General features: G+C 41.3%; 1 protein-coding gene across 1 annotated transcript in view; it reads left to right on the top strand.

Annotated features, from left to right (window-relative positions):
• Positions 1-14,152: 14,152 nt before the first annotated feature.
• Positions 14,153-18,303, top strand: part of LOC117530494 (gastrula zinc finger protein XlCGF57.1-like) — a 71,724-nt gene continuing 67,573 nt past the window's right edge. The window contains exon 1 of the mRNA XM_034193410.1: positions 14,153-14,426. The gene's annotated coding sequence lies outside the window, so the exon portion shown is untranslated. The remainder of the gene's footprint in view (positions 14,427-18,303) is intronic.

Raw genomic sequence — 18,303 nt, forward strand, 5'->3', positions numbered from 1 at the left:
CCATGCATTGATTTTAGAGGGCTGAACGCGATCACGGTTCGCAACTGATACCCGTTGCCCTTATTAGATTCAGTGTTCACGCCCTTGCATGGAGCTAAGATCTTCACCAAACTCGATCTGCGTAATGCTTATCACCTGGTTCGGACGGAATGGAAGATGGCATTTAACACCCCCTTAGGTCACTTTGAGTACCTGGTCATGCCGTTCGACCTCACTAACGCCCCCACGACGTTTCAAGAATTTGTTAACGACATCTTGCGGGACTTCCTGCATCGATTCGTCTTCGTATATCTAGACGATATCCTCATCTTGTCTCCGGACCCTGAGACCCATGTAAAGCATGTACGTCAGGTCCTGCAGCGGTTATTGGAGAACCGGCTGTTTGTGAAGGGCGAGAAGTGCGAGTTCTACCATACTTCTTTGTCCTTCCTGGGGTTCATCATCTCCTCCAACTCTGTCGCATCCGATCCGGCTAAGGTCGCAGCGGTGAGAGATTGGCCCCAACTGGCAAGCCGTAGGAAGCTGCAACAGTTCCTCGGCTTCGCAAATTTCTACAGGAGGTTCATTAAGGGCTATAGTCAGGTTGTTGGTCCCCTTACTGCCCTGACCTCCACAAAAGTCCCCTTCACCTGGTCGGATCGGTGCGAAGCCGCGTTTAGGGAGTTGAAATGCCGGTTTTCGACTGCACCAGTTCTGGTGCAGCCTGATCCAAACCGCCAGTTCATAGTTGAAGTGGATGCCTCTGACTCAGGGATAGGAGCCATGCTGTCCCAGAGTAGGGAGTCCGACAAGGTTCTCCACCCATGTGCCTATTTCTCCCGCAGGTTAACCCCAGCTGAACGGAACTACGACGTTGGCAATCGGGAACTCCTGGCGGTGAAAGAGGCCCTGGAGGTGTGGAGACACTTGCTGGAGAGAGCTGTGGTCCCATTTATCGTTCTCACTGACCATCGGAACCTGGAATACATCTAGACCGCCAAGCGTCTGATCCCCAGGCAAGCCCGTTGGTTACTGAAGCTGTTGGATCCACCCGATACCATCCTGCCAGAGTCCACTGTAGTCGCCACCCTCACATGGGACGTGGAGAAAGTAGTCAGGGAGGCCCTGACACGACATCCAGATCCCAGCGGTGGACCACCAAACAGGCTGTACATCCCACCAGATGCTAGGACTGCGGTATTGGACTTCTGTCACAGTTCCAAGCTCCCCTGCCATCCGGGGGTGCGAAGAACCGTGGCAGTGGTCCAGCAGCGGTTCTGGTGGGCATCAGTCAAAGCCGACACCCGGGATTATGTCCGGGCCTGTACCACCTGTGCCAGGGGCAAGGCTGTCCACCAACCAGAGAAAGGACTCCTCCAGCCGTTACCAGTGCCTTGTTGCCCCTGGTCCCACATCGGCCTGGACTTTGTCACGGGCCTCCCTGCGTCTGAGGGAATGACCACCATCCTGACGATAGTGGACCGGTTTTCCAAAGCGGCCCACTTCGTGGCCCTCCCGAAGCTCCCGACGGCCCAGGAGACTGCAGAGCTCCTTGTCCACCACGTCGTGCATGGTATCCCGATGGATATCGTTTCTGATTGTGGTCCTCAGTTCTCCTCGCAAGTCTGGAGGAGTTTCTGTAGGGAACTGGGGGCCACAGCGAGCCTGTCGTCCGGGTACCACCCCCAGACCAACGGCCAAGCAGAGCGGGCTAATCAAGATCTGGAACAGGCCTTGAGGTGTGTTGCCTCCGCACACCCGACGGCCCGGAGTCAACATCTGGCCTGGATCGAGTACGCCCACAATAGCCAAATCTCGTCTGCGACCGGCCTCTCCCCGTTTGAAGTGTGTTTGGGGTACCAGCCCCCATTGTTTCCAGCTGTGGAGGGAGAGGTCGAGGTCCCCTCGGTCCAGGCCCACCTCAGGAGATGCCGTCGGGTGTGGAAGACAGCCCGCTCTGCTCTCTTGAGAGCCCGGATGCGGGCGAAGGACCATGCAGATCGCCGATGAGCCCCGGCCCCAGCATACCAGCCCGGGCAGGAGGTTTGGCTTTCAACAAAAAACATTCCTCTGCACACGGACTCACCCAAACTCACCGACCGTTTCATTGGACCATTCCCCATCCTGAAGGTAATCAGCCCTGCCGCAGTGAAGCTCAAACTCCCCACTTCACTGCGGATCCATCCAGTGTTTCACGTGTCGAAGATAAAACCATACCACACCTCAGACCTCTGCACCCCCGGACCGACGCCGCCTCCTGCCCACATCATCGACAGCAAGCCAGCCTGGACAGTCAGAAAGCTCCTCGATGTTCGTCGGAGGGGTCAGGGTTTCCAGTATCTGGTGGACTGGGAGGGTTACGGACCAGAAGAGCGCTCCTGGGTGAAGCCCGTTGAGGGGGGGTCCTGCTGTGTGGGCCGCCCGAAGAGGAGGCACTGCTGGCTCACCACCAGAGGGCGCCCTGCCTGTTGTCGGGTTTCAGCCACCAGAGGGCGCAGTTGCCGCAGGAGTCCACCAGGAGCTCGCAGCTGACAGCTGTCACCCATCAGTCATCACATCATCCATAAAAGCCTGGAAGAAACACCATAACTCTGCCGAGTTATCAGCTTACCATACAGGTAAACTTACTCAGCCGTTCTGTGCCGTACGTACACGTTTTTTGCATCTGAGCTTTTTGCAGTCGTGGCATTTTCTTTGTTAAAAACGACTAGCGACAAATCAAGCTTCTATTTCTGGTGGGTTTTTTTTGTGGCTGCTTGTGTTTGGAGACTGACTTCTATCACTCTTTCTGACTTCTATCGCAGTTTCTGTCCCTACCGAGCAGCGGGTGCTGCTGAGCTCCTCCACCGTTACAAAGCACTCACAGGCGGATACACCTCACACTAGCCTCCCGCCAGTCCCAGCTAGCAAGCTAGCTAGGTAGCAAGCTGCACATAATGGCAGACAATTTGAATGTTGTGGACCGGATTTTGGCGAAGCCATTTGATAGTCTTCCTTACGAAGAAAAACTTAGAGTTAAACAGCAGGGCAGATCAACTCCTCAGATTAATTTGGTGCAAAAGGTGAGGAAAAGTAGCTCAGCTCTCAATGGTTTGCAGGCCAAAGTTAAAGCAATAGCCCCCAGTGCAGTACATTGCTATGCACACACATTGCTGTTATGTTGTGGATTTCTATGTTCATTTTGGAGATTATTTAAGTATTCTATTTATTATTTAAGTATTTAATTTTGATTACAACTTTATTTTTCTGTAAGATAATGTGAATGTCATTTGATTCTCTTTTGTATTTGGATATTGAACATTTTGCACACCATTGCACAAGAAATTAAGCTATTTAATGTGTTTACTATAAACGCAGTCTCCTGCCTGCTGATGTTACTTTCAAATAGTTAAATTAATGAGCCATACTTATACATCACTCTGTATGTAGAAGTTAATTAAAACATATTTATGAGTTTGCTACCCCTTTAAGTTTAAAAACAAGAATGACACCTGTATGATGTAAGATAATTACAAATAATGCTAATGATTGTGGGTACGTTACACACATAACAGTGTTATGGAATAATGAGTCTTCTGGTGCTGAGGTGATGGTAGGGGGGCCCCCAAATGAAATTCTGCTTAAGGCCCCATAAAGGCTTGGACCGGCCCTGATTGGCATTTAAACTGACTGACATTTGGACATCGCTTGAGTTCCTTCATCAGATTATTCCATATTTTTGGGCCACAAGTAGAATCACAGAAACCTTTCCTGGTTGTCCGAGCGCCAGCAATTTTAAAATGATACAAGCCCCTTAAATTATATTTTCCCTCTCTCTCCTTGGAAAAATTCTTGAATTCTGAGGGGCAGTTACTCATTTTTCACTTTATACATTAATTGCACAGTCTTAAATGTAATCATATTTTAGATTTAATAAACAATGAATTGGTGTGATCTCAATAACTACATTGTGAATCATTCTTTAATGCTTTTTTTTTTTTGAAGAATGAATAATGATTGCAATGTAGTTTTATAATTATTCCCTCAAACTTCAGCACAGTAAGCCAAGTAGGGTGCAACCAATGAACAATACAGCACGTCTGGGTGATTCTGTAACTACGGGCACTATTGGCCTTGTAAATGTAATTTCCACCACACCATTGCCTTACAATATAAAGTGCCTTGGGGCAACTGTTTGTTGTGATTTGGCGCTATATACATGTGCTCTGATGTTACTGTTTATCTCTATAGAAACTACCCACACAATCTTTCATACAAACTTTTTAAAGGGACATTATTGTTGTGGTGGAAATTACGGCAATAGTGTGGGACAACTACATTTTGTTTAAAAAAATCACAACAGTTGTATGACATTGAATACCCCAGTTATGTTTTGATTATTTTACTGATATTTTATTGAGATATTTTAAAACATTAGAAAAAACATTTGTTTACTATTCATTTTTATCATTGAAGATCATAAGTCTGGGTGTGGGACAAGCACAAAACGGCAATATTTGCATATAATGATGCTGAAAAAAGGTGAAAAAGTCATCATAGACTACTAGGACAAATTTCTTCAAACACTTTCATTGTAAAGATAACTATAAAAGTGTGAAATTTCCCCTTTTTTCCTTTTTTCATAAAATATGATCAAGGGACATAAAAGTGCCCGTAGTCTAAGAATCACCCGTCTTCCATCTGTGCTTGATTTGGTCTGGCGTTCGTGCAAATCCTGCTTCACGTAACTTTTCGGCCACCTTCTTGTAAATGTCGCTAGCTCGGTACTTTCTACCGTCAATAAAAGACATTATATTCATGTCTTTCACGATACTAATGAAGTGCTCGGTTTCCTCCTCGCTCCAAAAGTGTGGTGCTGTGCTGCCGCGTCTGGATTTCTCCACGCTTGTTTACCTCTGCTTCTGTGGTGTCCGGTGGGTTGCGCGCACCGCATACAAGTAGTTGCCGTACTCAAAAGACCAAGATTCCTTGCAGACAGGACATGCGCACAACACAAAATAATCAGTGGTGGTGCCAGAAAATTTTTGTTGGGAGGGCTGAGGGGGGGCTTGGGTAAAAGTTGGAGGGGCTCCACAAAATGTCATCAAAATGAACAATATATAATAAATTGCTTTACAAATACCAAGGTACATGTTTTAGTCACCCATGTGCCTCTAAAATGTGGTATCAATGCACACACACACATCACTTAGAATGACTGCAAGTTCAGTAAACTTGCACATAGGTATATAAACTGAATTCACTGAAATGGTGCTCAAGACAATGCATGGAATCAACCTTACACAAATCGTCTATATAAAAGATTTATTGCCAATTTAACACAGAGGTTTTGTCCGAACAATGATACAGTGGTCCCTCGCTACAACGCGGTTCACTTTTCACGGCCTCGCAGTTTCGCGGATTTTTTTAGTCCAATTTTGCATGCTTTTTTTTTTTTTTTACAACGCATTGTGTTCTGCGTCCTCATCAAGCAGGCCGGTCGCGGCACCGTTCTGTGTGTCTGTTTATAAGAATCTTCTTCCCCACAAGAAAAAAAAAGAGCGCCAACAACTACCCATAACTGTGTTCTTCACTTGGAAAAAGACACCTGCACCGAGGTGTCACTCAGTGGAAAAAGACATGACAGCGGAGCGGCGCCAGGACGAAGAGGCGCGATCAGAGGAACTGTCAAATACTAGTCAGTCACTATTAATAATTTATGTGTCCAACCTCGTAGGTTGATCGTTTAAATTAGTTAGTTCTAAAAGCCATCATAATTATTTATAGGAAAACATTCTATTTTTATTTCTCAAACAAATGTTTGGGCCTGAAAACAGGTTGGTCTTATTTTTCTACTACGGTTTGAACTTTAAGAGTGTTTACACACGAGAGAAAAGTGAGAAAATGTTAATGCCTGTTTGAGAAAAGTGTATAAAGTGTGTAGTGAGGGGTTTTGCAGCCTTAAAACATCTATAATAATTGTAAAAAATAACGCTGACTACTTAGTAGATTTCGCCTATTGCGGGTTATTTTTAGAACGTAACTCCTGCGATAATCAAGAGACCACTGTACAGCTTCTGTATATTCTGTGTTAGTGTGCGGCTGTGGTCGACGTGCTTGATGAATTGCTGCGCAAAAAGTAGTTCCCAGATAATTGTGATATACGAGGTCTATTAGATAATAAACCGACCCTTTTATTTATTTTTTTAACTACACTCAACAAAAATATAAACACAACACTTTTGGTTTTGCTCCCATTTTGTATGAGATGAACTCAAAGATCTAAAACTTTTTCCACATACCCAATATCACCATTTCCCTCAAATATTGTTCACAAACCAGTCGAAATCTGTGATAGTGAGCACTTCTCCTTTGCTGAGATAATCCATCCCACCTCACAGGTGTGCCATACCAAGATGCTGATTAGACACCATGATTAGTGCACAGGTGTGCCTTAGACTGCCCACAATAAAAGGCCACTCTGAAAGGTGCAGTTTTATCACACAGCACAATGCCACAGATGTCGCAAGATCTGAGGGAGTGTGCAATTGGCATGCTGACAGCAGGAATGTCAACCAGAGCTGTTGCTCGTGTATTGAATGTTCATTTCTCTACCATAAGCCGTCTCCAAAGGCGTTTCAGAGAATTTGGCAGTACATCCAACCAGCCTCACAACTGCAGACCACGTGTAACCACACCAGCCCAGGACCTCCACATCCAGCATGTTCACCTCCAAGATCATCTGAGACCAGCCACTCGGACAGCTGCTGGAACAATCGGTTTGCATAACCAAAGAATTTCTGCACAAACTGTCAGAAACCGTCTCAGGGAAGCTCATCTGCATGCTCGTCGTCCTCATCGGGGTCTCGACCTGACTCCAGTTCGTCGTCGTAACCGACTTGAGTGGGCAAATGCTCACATTCGCTGGTGTTTGGCACGTTGGAGAGGTGTTCTCTTCACGGATGATGCAAAGGAGATGTGTTGCACTGCATGAGGCAAATGGTGGTCACACCAGATACTGACTGGTATCCCCCCCCAATAAAACAAAACTGCACCTTTCAGAGTGGCCTTTTATTGTGGGCAGTCTAAGGCACACCTGTGCACTAATCATGGTGTCTAATCAGCATCTTGGTATGGCACACCTGTGAGGTGGGATGGATTATCTCAGCAAAGGACAAGTGCTCACTATCACAGATTTCGACTGGTTTGTGAACAATATTTGAGGGAAATGGTGATATTGTGTATGTGGAAAAAGTTTTAGATCTTTGAGTTCATCTCATACAAAATGGGAGCAAAACCAAAAGTGTTGCGTTTATGTTTTTGTTGAGTATATATGGATTTGAATGACGTGCGATTACACCAATCATGCTTGAACCCTCGTGCGCATGCATGAGTTTTTTCACACGTGTCGGTGACGTCATTTCCCTGTGGGCAGGCCTTGAGTGAGATGTGGTCCCGCCCTCTCGGCTGAATTCCTTTGTTTCACACGCTGCTCGAGACGGCGCGCGTTGTTTTATCAGAATTTTTTCTGGACCTGTGAGGAATATCCGAGTGGACACTATTCGAGAAATTAAGCTGGTTTTCGGTGAAAAGTTTAACGGCTGATGAGAGATTATGGGGTGTTTCTGTCGGGGTAAGGACTTCCCACGCAGCGGGACGTTGTGCAGCACTTCCAGGCGCCGTCGTCGGCCTGTTTCGACCTGAAAACATCCTAATTTAAGGCTTAATTCACCCAGGACGTCGTGAGAGAACAGAGAAGATTCAGAAGAGGCCGGCATGAGGATTTTATGTGGATATTCCACTGTTTAAGGACATTTTGTAATGAAAGACGTGCGCGCAAATTCGCCGAGTCATTTCCGTGACGACTCGGCAAATCTGTGTGCGCCGCGACAGGAAAAACACCTCCGTGTTGAAAACCATTTGTAAAATTCAGGCGGCTTTTGATGGCTTTCAACAAGTGAGTAACTGAGAAATTAACAGCTTGGGCATGTTCCAACTTGCCCGTTAAGGTTTCCAACGGAGGTGTTTTTCCTGTCGCAACCCCCCGCGGTCGGGTCCAGCCCAACATCCGACTCTGCCCGCACGTTCTTTCATTACAAAATGTCCGTTAACAATGGAATGTCCGAATAAACTCCTCATGCCGACTTCTTCTGAAAGTTCTCTGTTCTCTGACGACGACCTGGGTCAACAGAGCCTGAAATGTGGAAGTTTTCAACTTGAAACGGCGAGACGCTGCCGCCTCAAAGCGCAGATCGCCGTCAGCCGTCCTTAAAGCGACACTACCAGACCAAAATCTCTCATCAGCCGTTAAAATTTTTACCAAAAACCAGCTGAATTTATCGAATGGTGTCCACTCAGTTGTGCCTTACAGTTTTGAAAAAAATCTGATCAAACAAAGCAGCAGTCTCTGAGCCATTCCTAAACAATGAAAAAAATCGACGAGAGGGTGGGCCACTCGTCACTCAAAGACTGCCCACAGGCGAATGACGTAACCGACAGGTGTGAAAAAACTCTCGCATGCCCACAAGGGTTCAAGCATGTCTGATGTAATCACACGTGATTCAAATCCATATGGTTTTTGAAAAAATAATAAGGTCGGATACTTTTCTAATAGATCTCGTATTCCTGTGAGATAATAAGCATATCTCATCTAAATCAGTTCTAAAATTTACCAGTAATAAAATTATAAAGATAAGTGAAGTTTTAAGAGTGGCCGTAATAAGTATTTAGGAAACCTAAATTTTTGGAGTATGGAGTTAAATTTGTCTCATTAATACTTGCAAATGCACAGAGGGTGAATTACAAATATCCTTTGATTTGTACACATGCTTTGTGATCCATAAACACAAATTTCTGATTTGTAACTTGTGTGGGGGTTTTTACAAATAAATGTTTAGTTGCAAAACTGAAAATTCTGTTTGTGAAGGGTGATTCAGCATTGGTGGATCATCGAACACACACATTCATCACATTGCTCAGTTACGCAATATTGAGACATTCTCAGCGCAAAACTGCAGTTGAGATCCACAGATATGTCAGTTGCTATTTACATTATTGGCAGAATTATTGGGGGGGCTTGGCATCATTATTGGGGGGCTTAAGCTCCCCCAAGCTCCCCCTTGGCGCCGCCACTGAAAATAATGTTCCTTTCTATGGGGATATTCCGATGCGCGTTTATATGACCTGATATTCGGATTAGAAAAGGAGTAACCCAGGGGTCATATTCGGGTTTTTAAAAAACGGTATATGAGCATATTCGGGTTTTTGCAGGCATTTACATGGCCGTGCGCAACTGGATTATTGGTAATATTCCGGTTATGAAAGGGTTATTGGCTGCATGTAAACGTAGTCACTCATACACACAAAAAAAGCTGAATAAGTGTCTGAATAAGTAACTAGTAACTGGTAACCAACTTCACTAAAAAAAATTGCCAAATAACTCCATAACATTCAGTCATAAATAGCCTTATAGAATCTTTATGATCAGACAGGACAGAAAACCTCCTCGGTTCTTGGACTGTTTCATCAACATAAACACCAAATGTGGTGCTTTCAGACCAACTGATGGTTTCTTCATGAAAATCCTATAAACACATTTTCGTTTTGATGAAATGCTGCCCTCATACGCCTGATAAAGGTATTTACAATTATAAAGGCAGAAGTTCAAACAGTGTCACAGCAGAATCAACTTTGAAATTTACTTCCTTTTTGTCAGCTGTTCAATTTGTTATTTTTCTACATTCTTGTCATGCATTGGTGTTTATTCTTTTATTATTGAAGTTTATTTTATTTCTTGCTTTAATTCCTGGGACTGACTGATATAAATAACTATTATTCATACCGAGAAATGTGTGTTATCAGTATGTAAGTCACACTGGAGTACCAGTGTGTACCAGAACCCCCATACAAGTAAATAAATGCAACTTACACTCCAGAAAATAATGCAGAACCCAAAATGATCAGAGTAGCTGAACGGCAGCGTTGTAAACCTGGACACCCTGTTGTCCTCAGTTCATGTCCGTGTCTTCTGTCATGTTGATCTTCCAGCATTTCTGCTGCCAAATTGTTTTCATGACAGAATCAGAAATGCCGCTGATTCAGGAAAAATGTTCACCTTTAAGATACTCCTCATTCCACCTCCGTCATCGACTTCTGTCACCGCTGATGGTTTGACCTTTGCCCTTACAGGTATAGCAGCAGACATCATGAACCAGTTCTGGTTAATAACCAGAGCTCACCCGGGTTTATTCTCCCAACTATTTCCCCGCACTATGCAGATGAGGAAAATGATGACATATCCCAAATAAAATTCTTTACCAACGGCTGTAAATAATTTTTTTTGTCATTTTAGTGTTTATACTGTTGTGTAAATCAGACTTTTGAATGAAACCTGGGGCCCATTCCATGAAGCAAGCTCAGAAAAGTGGTGCTTAATGTGAAACACTTGACTTGAATAAGCCTAACAAATGAGATGAAGCTAAAATGGTTCCATCAAGGCAGAGCCACATTCACGCAATCAAAGTCAAGACAGGTTCAGCCAATCAGACTAATTGCGTGTGCACGCCATTCATAGGCAGCCCATGAGGTTGAACACAGACGAACTGGATTCACAATGGCAAAATGTAAAGAGTGGGCAGCAATGTTCACTGCCTCAGAGGAGCACTTATAATGGAGACCTATGAAGAATTTAAACATCTAATAAGGAAAAGAGGAAACACAGCAGCAATAAATAAAATCAGAGAGGAAGGCTGGCATTGATTAAATGCATACGAGTAACATACCAATACAATGCATTCTTGGTGCAATGTACTGATAAATAAATGTGTCATTCTGCAGATGCAATGCTATATGCTACTGCTGTGGTGAACATGTTGAAGTTTCTTAGAGCTTGTTAAAATTATGTCCATATGTGTTTTGATGTTTAAATTATGACAACTTGACACCATAAGTGAGTGGTTGGGTTGTATTGTGGGCTTCAAAATGCCGAGCTTCGTGCTGTTGGAGTGATCCAAGAAATTTCTCATGCATGTTCACAAAAAGCAGATATTGTCACAATTTTTATTTTTTTTGAGTTTGACTTGTGCATTTCAGCCTTCAAACTAATGTATCGCTCCATAAAAAATTTAAACTCCTTTTATTCAGCAACACATTAGTTTAAATAACTTGGTGTTTTCAGTGTTCTTATGGTGTGATAACTTAGTTTACCTTAGTTTAAAGTTATTTAAACTAAGGTATCACTCCATCAACAAATTAAAACTGTTTTTAGGGAGTGATACCTTAATTTAAATAACTTTAAGCTATGCATCACTCCATAAAAGATGTTTTAATTTTTTTAAGGAGTGATACGTCAGACTCCAGAAAAAAATCTGTTATTAAGTTGTCTGCTTTTTGTGAGCAAGCAGGAGAAATTTTTGGGATTGTTCCAACATCACTGCACTCCAACAGCATGAAGCTCAGTATGTTGAAGCCCATAATACAATCCACCCACTCACTTATCATGTCATGTTTCATAATTTAGACATTAGAAACACCTACGGACATAATTTTAACAAGCTCTAAGAAACTTCAACATGTTCACCACAGCAGTTGCATAAAGCATTGCAATCTTCAGAATAAGGACACATAAATTTCTCAGTACATTCACCCAGAATGCATAGCATTGGTCCAACTTGAAGTGGTGGCCAGTACTGTTCATCTTTTGGCGTGTGCATTGGTATTCCATTCCGTTCCATTTGATTTATTTAACAGTGAATATTGGTTTGGTCTATTTGACTCTTTTACTTATAGAAGTGTTTTTCTTTTCTTTTCTTATTGCTCCAGTTACCCCAGATCAAATTCCTTGTATGTGCAAACTTACTTGGCAATAAATTCAATTCTGATTTTGATTCAAACTCAACTCGGATTGCAAGGCTAGTGACTTCAAACCTACAAAAGGTGAACTCAAAACTGCAAAGAGTGGCACTTAGCTCTAGTGGATTTTTAAAAAAACTATTCTACATACAATGCAATAAATAAATTAATTAATTAGGATTAATTAACCAATTATATAAGAAAGAAAGAATGTGTGGCCCCCACCAAGATTAAACAAAAAAAAAAAATGCAGAGATCATCCTCTGATCATCGGGCTTTGCATAACATTTGCGTTTTGTCATGGTTTTGTGCAGGGTCAGACTGGGAACAAATTTCGGCCCTGGCATTTTTCCTCTGGACCAGCCCACTAATGGCCCGACGAATCCACCCCCAAACACGCACACGCACCCGTCCATACCAAACCCCCAATGAACAAATACTATACACCTGAACACCATGAACACACACCTAAACACACACTTTCAGTCATTTCACCTTGATCATAGTACAAAACGCGTTCCCGGCGCCACGAGGGGGCATCCTGATAACATTAAAGGCAATTACATATTTTGACAAAATTACAAGTTTACATGACTATATATATATATATATATATATAAATAAAAACATCATGAGGTTTATGTCACAGAAATCCTACTTTACAATCACACTGCAGTCATTGTTAAATTATTTCCTTTTGCATTTATAATAAACATTTGTATTTATTTAGTGTTTGTTTTTCTGGTTGAAATAAGATATAAATAATCTACCAGACTTCAAAAAAATATACAAGTTTCCATGTTATTTTATTTGTCTAAAAATAAATGTCTGAGGTTCCTTATGTTAAACAAGAAATTATCTAATCTGAAATAACAGGTGGTTTTAATACAGATGAAAGGTTTCTAAAGAACCATTTATTGATTTATTTACCTATTTTAATTACAAGTGTTCTAAACTTTTTTTTTTAACAGTAATCAGAAATTTTGAGGTAACAACAACAAAAAAACATTTCCAATGATTTTTCTTCAGAAAACTGCTCTATAAATGAGCAGTCCTGTCACACGTTAATGTTTTGTACAGATCAGTGGTTTCTGACACGAGTCTTCCGTGTTTTGGCCCGACGCGTCGTTCCTATTGGACAATGCAAAGGTACGTCACAGCTCAGAGTGTCGAAAGTTGGCGCACCTCATCTCGACAGAACACCGGCTCTGTGGAATGCAAGAGATCACTTGACCGAGTGTCTATACGTTCAAATAATAATTTAAAAAAATACTGTCATCACTCTTCATTCTTGGTCAGTCTCTTACAACGGTGCAGCGTAAATACACAAGCTTTCCAGGAGCGCAACGTCTCCTCCGGTGCACACTTTCTTTTTTTTGGGGGGGGGAGAGAGAGATGATATTTTTTTTTTCTGGCGTCGGGTCTGACAAAACGGAAGCAAAAGCAGCACACAAGCGGAAAAAAAGTTTGTGTCTCCAAAGTGTGTGTGTGTGTGTGTGTGTGTGTGTGTGAGTGAGTGAGTGAGTGAGAGAGGTAATGTGTAACCACTGCTAGGATTCACACAGCAGCAAATTAAGGAGCTGAAGTCCATAGCTGTTGCATTTAAAGATTAACAAAAGTAAAGCACAGTTAATTAGGATAAAAGAAACGATTCCAACCTTGTAATCAGTAGGAGAGCGGAGAGAAGTCCAGGCGCCGAGGAGTCAGTCCATTCACAGGGGCGGGAGCACCCGCCTGCTCTTCTTGCAATCTGATTGGCCACCCTGTATGCTTCTCCAATTGTCATTGGCTGTTGGTCATGTCAATCATTGTGCTCAATGTAAGTCTCCATTGTGTGATCAAACGGAAACAAAACTGAAACCTAGAATGACTGCGCCATGTATGAAACACTACAGAACTTTTATTTTGACACTAATTCAGGAAGTGGTTCTGCAGCTGCGCCGATTAAATGCTGTAGCTTCACTGATCATGGACTTTCCTCGTGTTGACAGCAGCACGCGGTTCGAGAACACTGTATATTTCCATAATCTCTATAAATATGGAAGGGCTGGCCCACACACGTCTAAACGTGCAGCGGCCCACCGGGCAAATGCCCAACATCACAGATTATCAGTCCGAGCCTGGTTTTGTGTCATCTGGATGTAAACCAGATAAAATAAAGAGCTAAAGTTGTTTAAGTGAAATTCCCCCACAAAAATTGGAATGCATGCAGTCAGATTCCCACCAAGTGTCACGCTAAAACATCACGAGATGATGTCCTCAGTATGGCCGTGTTAGATGGCAGTATAACGGCACACCACCATTGTTCCATTGTCTGGGGAGAACCCTGTCACTCAATCTCTGTACTTGTTCTCTCCCTGATAGTTCACTGATTCATCAATTCACTTGGTCAGTAACTATTTTTGTGTCTCTTTAAAGGCTTTCCACAAACATGTCTAAAGCCTAACAGCTGAGAGACAGGCTGAAACAACAGCTGACAGCTGCTGAAGAAATATTTGAGTTGTTAGAAGGATTGATTGCAAACTATGAAGAATAAATTCATCGTTTAAAAGAAGAGAACAAAGGACGGAAAGTTCTGGAAGCTGTTTTTAATCCTCAAGTTCGCTTGTACAAAGCAGGTTTGTTCACTAAACATTGTATTGCTTTTACCCCATCACAGGTTGTTGACTGTCAAATATTTTCCTAACCATGTTTTCAAATTTCATTATGTAAAAGCTCTGATTCGACATTACAACCCTCTGAAGGACAAGGGTCTCCTTTATAAAACAGAGCCTAGGACCCATGCTCATAAAAGCTGAAAGTGGTGTGCGCAAAAAATCTTTATAAAAATCATGCATACACACACCTGTAAACAATGTTCTTTATAAATCGCACTCCAGAATTGTGCAAACCTGGATCAGACACATATTCCACTCTCTAAATGACCGCATTCAGCCATAAATGGTCAATGCAAAGTACCTCAAATATTTCAGCCAGATAAGCGTTTACTGACCTTGACAACTGAGATGAAGCGCAAGTAAAACTTTTCTGAAATCAGCATTCATACTCCTTGTGATAACTGTGGGTAAATGTAGTCACTGTTCATGAAAATTGTGGTTTAGTGGACATATTGGCGGTACAGCAAAAAACTGATTTCACTAACTCCCCATTAATATTATTGTCTCATCTGTTATTTGTAGATGGCAAATATAGATTTTGGACGCTAGGCCACAGGGGAGTCAAGCTGTTGTAACAGTTCTTTGACAGTCACAGTCTCATAATTCAAAGACACTGGAGTAAAACACTGACTATATCCTGACTGTATTTGTATTTATTATTTATTTATATTATCTGTATTTGTTATTTAATTTTTTAATTTAATGTTATTATATATATATATATATATATATATATATATATATATATAGTAGTGCTATGTGACTAAAATGATTAATCCAGGTTTTGAGTCTATTTCTTATTGTTACATGGGAAACAAGGTACCAGTAGATTCAGTACATTCTCACAAATCCAACAAGACCAAGCATTCATGATATGCACACTCGTAAGGCTATGAAATTGGGCTATTAGTAAAAAAAAAAAAAAAAAAAAAAAGTAGAAAAGGGGTGTTCACAATAATAGTAGCATCTGCTGTTGACGCTACAAACTCAAAACTGTTATGTTCAAACTGCTTTTTTAGCAATCCTGTGAATCACTAAACTAGTAATAATGATAATGTCATAATTTATTTTTTTTTTCTGGAGTCTGACTTGTTGTGCATTTCAACCTTCAAACTAACATATCACTCCATAAAAGATTTTAACTTTTTTATTCAGTGATTCATTAGTTTAAATAACTTAGTGTTTTCAGAGTGTTTTTATGGAGTGATACCTTAAAGTTATTTCAACTAAGGCATCACTCCATAAAACAAATTAAAACATTTTAATGGTGTGATACATTAGACTTCAGAAAAAAATGTCAATTATTAAGTTGTCTGCATTTGTGAACAAGCAGGAGAAATTTCTGGGATTGTTGCAACATCACTGCACTCCAACAGCACGAAGCTCAGCATTTTGAAGCCCATAATCCAACCCAACCACTCACTTATGGTGTCATGTTGTGTCATAATTTAGACACCACAAACACCTACGGACATAATTTTAACAAGCTCTAAGAAACTTCAACATGTTCACCACAGCAGTAGCATAAAGCATTGCAATCTGCAGAATAAGGACACATTTATTTATCAGTACATTTTACCCAGAATGGATCGCATTTGACACTTTTACTTATAGAAGTGTTTTTTTTTCTTATTGCCCCAATAACCCCGGATCAAATTCCTTGTATGTGCAAATTTACTTGGCAATAAATTTGATTCTGATTTTAGTTCAAACCCAACTCAGCTTGCAAGACCACTGACTTCAAACCTACGAAAGATGAACTCAAAGCTGCAAAGAGTGGCTCTACTGGAGTTTTTTTTTTTTTTTTTTTACTATTTTACGTACTGTGAAATTAATTAATTACTCAATTAGGATAAATTAACTAATTTATAAGATAGAAAGATAAAAATGCACAGCACTCTACAGGGCTCAAGGGTGGGTTGCACAAGTTTATGGCAAAAAAATATCACCCTCTCTGATACTTCCCCGAGTTGACATGTATGGTTAAGTGGCAACTCAGGCTAAGCCTGACAATTAGCCTGGTAGCGACCAGGCTAGTTCAGAAGTATACGTTATTACAGTAACTCAGCGAAACTTGACGTTAGTGAGATTGCTGGAATGGAACCCTCGCTTAGAAAGTTGCGGCTTGTCAAAATAAGCAGGGATTTGACTTAATAGCATTTGCCGGAATACCTCTCTGAAGTACCAGCTGAAATGTTGACAGCAGAGTGTCAACTGTATCAGGGGACAGAGGTTTACTGGAAATATTTTTGCTTGAAGTTGAGGTTCTCCTCCAAATATTTGAGCTTAAATTTTCTTGAATGCCGTCTTGTTTTGGTGAATTTTTTTCCCTCTGATGCAACTTGGGAACTTGTCAAACATCGGGTGTATGTCATGGTTTTCATGCCAATGTTGGTATTTTGCCCAAATTCAAAATTCTGGAATGAAGAACAGAGGTTTAATTAATCAAAGAAAACCATCAGAATTAAAACTGATCAGAAACTGGAGGAAAAGAAGCACTTTGGGTGAATTTTATTTTGTCCAAACAAACCGTATATAATGACATCAAAAATTCTAAATTTTTTGAGGAAGAATTGTGAACAGTGTTTAAATGAATCAAACAAAACCAACCCAATTAAAATCACAAACTGAATGTGTTTTGGTGAACTTCACAATTCTCACCAAAAAAAAAAAAAAAAAAAAAAATCAAAATTTTAATATTTTGTGAGGAAGAATTGTGAACCGTGCTTCAATGAAGCAAACAAAAAGATGATAATCAATACTCATCAAGAACTAAGAAAGGAAAAAATTGGGATGAGGTTCACTTTTTACCCTAAAAAGTACATACTATATTTCCCCCAAAATGTACTATTTCAACATTACAAAATTCAGAGAATTAGAAAGTATCCCAGTATGCAGCAAGACTCATGACACAGACGCCATCTCACACCTCGACTACTGCAACACCTTTCTGACAGGTTAAACACCAAGAACATCCAAACACATCACACATTCACACCAACGTTTAGTCCAAATCTTCTGTATCTTCTATATCTTTTATTGATCATGTTGTTCTTAGGTTATTTTTAAGGTTTGTTTTTTTTTTTGTCATCCCTTCAGCTCTATTGAGACCATAGTCATTGGGGACTGTTCCAATTATTTTGGCTGTTTTTTTTTTTTTTCTTATTCCAAATAATATCAGGTTTTATTGCACCTCCTTCAATATGGCTGTTGTACTTCTGTTGTGTCCTTTGCCATGTTCCTGTAGACTAGCCTTGGGTTTTCTACAAACTGCTTGTTTATGTTTTGCATTTATTTTCTTGTCTTTGTTCCTGATTTGTGCAGCCAAGACTTTCACTAAGGCTTGATGTTCAGCCAGCCTCCCGTCCAGTTGTTTATCTCTAACACTGCATTTTATTTTAATGCAACTGACTTTTCTTTAAGGAGGTTCCTTTTATGACTTTGGCCTCCCAAAAATGTTGTCATCTTTGCTTTTAGACGGCCATTTTTCTGCTGTAATGCCTTCTTCCATCTTAGCTCATTATTCCTCATCCTAAGTCTTGTTCCTCTTTTCTCCAAATATTCTGGGGCTAATTTACTCCATAATTTACATGGTTTAACTCGGTCAGTGTGGTTCAATCTGGGACCAGTTTGGACAATCACCAGGTTAACTTTGTGCAGAATACTTTTGAACATTTTATCCTCCATCAGTTTAGGATGCTCCTGTATGTCCATTCTTCTTGTTTCCTCAATCTGGTTGGCTAATTCTTCGTCTAATTCTCATGGCTCTGGATCTGAGTACATCTGTGTAATGTTTTGTGGTTGGGGTGGTGATTAACTCCTACTTCTCCTTTTGTAT

Source organism: Thalassophryne amazonica, chromosome 18 (assembly GCF_902500255.1).
Source record: "Thalassophryne amazonica chromosome 18, fThaAma1.1, whole genome shotgun sequence".
In the NCBI taxonomy this organism is placed as follows: domain Eukaryota; kingdom Metazoa; phylum Chordata; class Actinopteri; order Batrachoidiformes; family Batrachoididae; genus Thalassophryne; species Thalassophryne amazonica.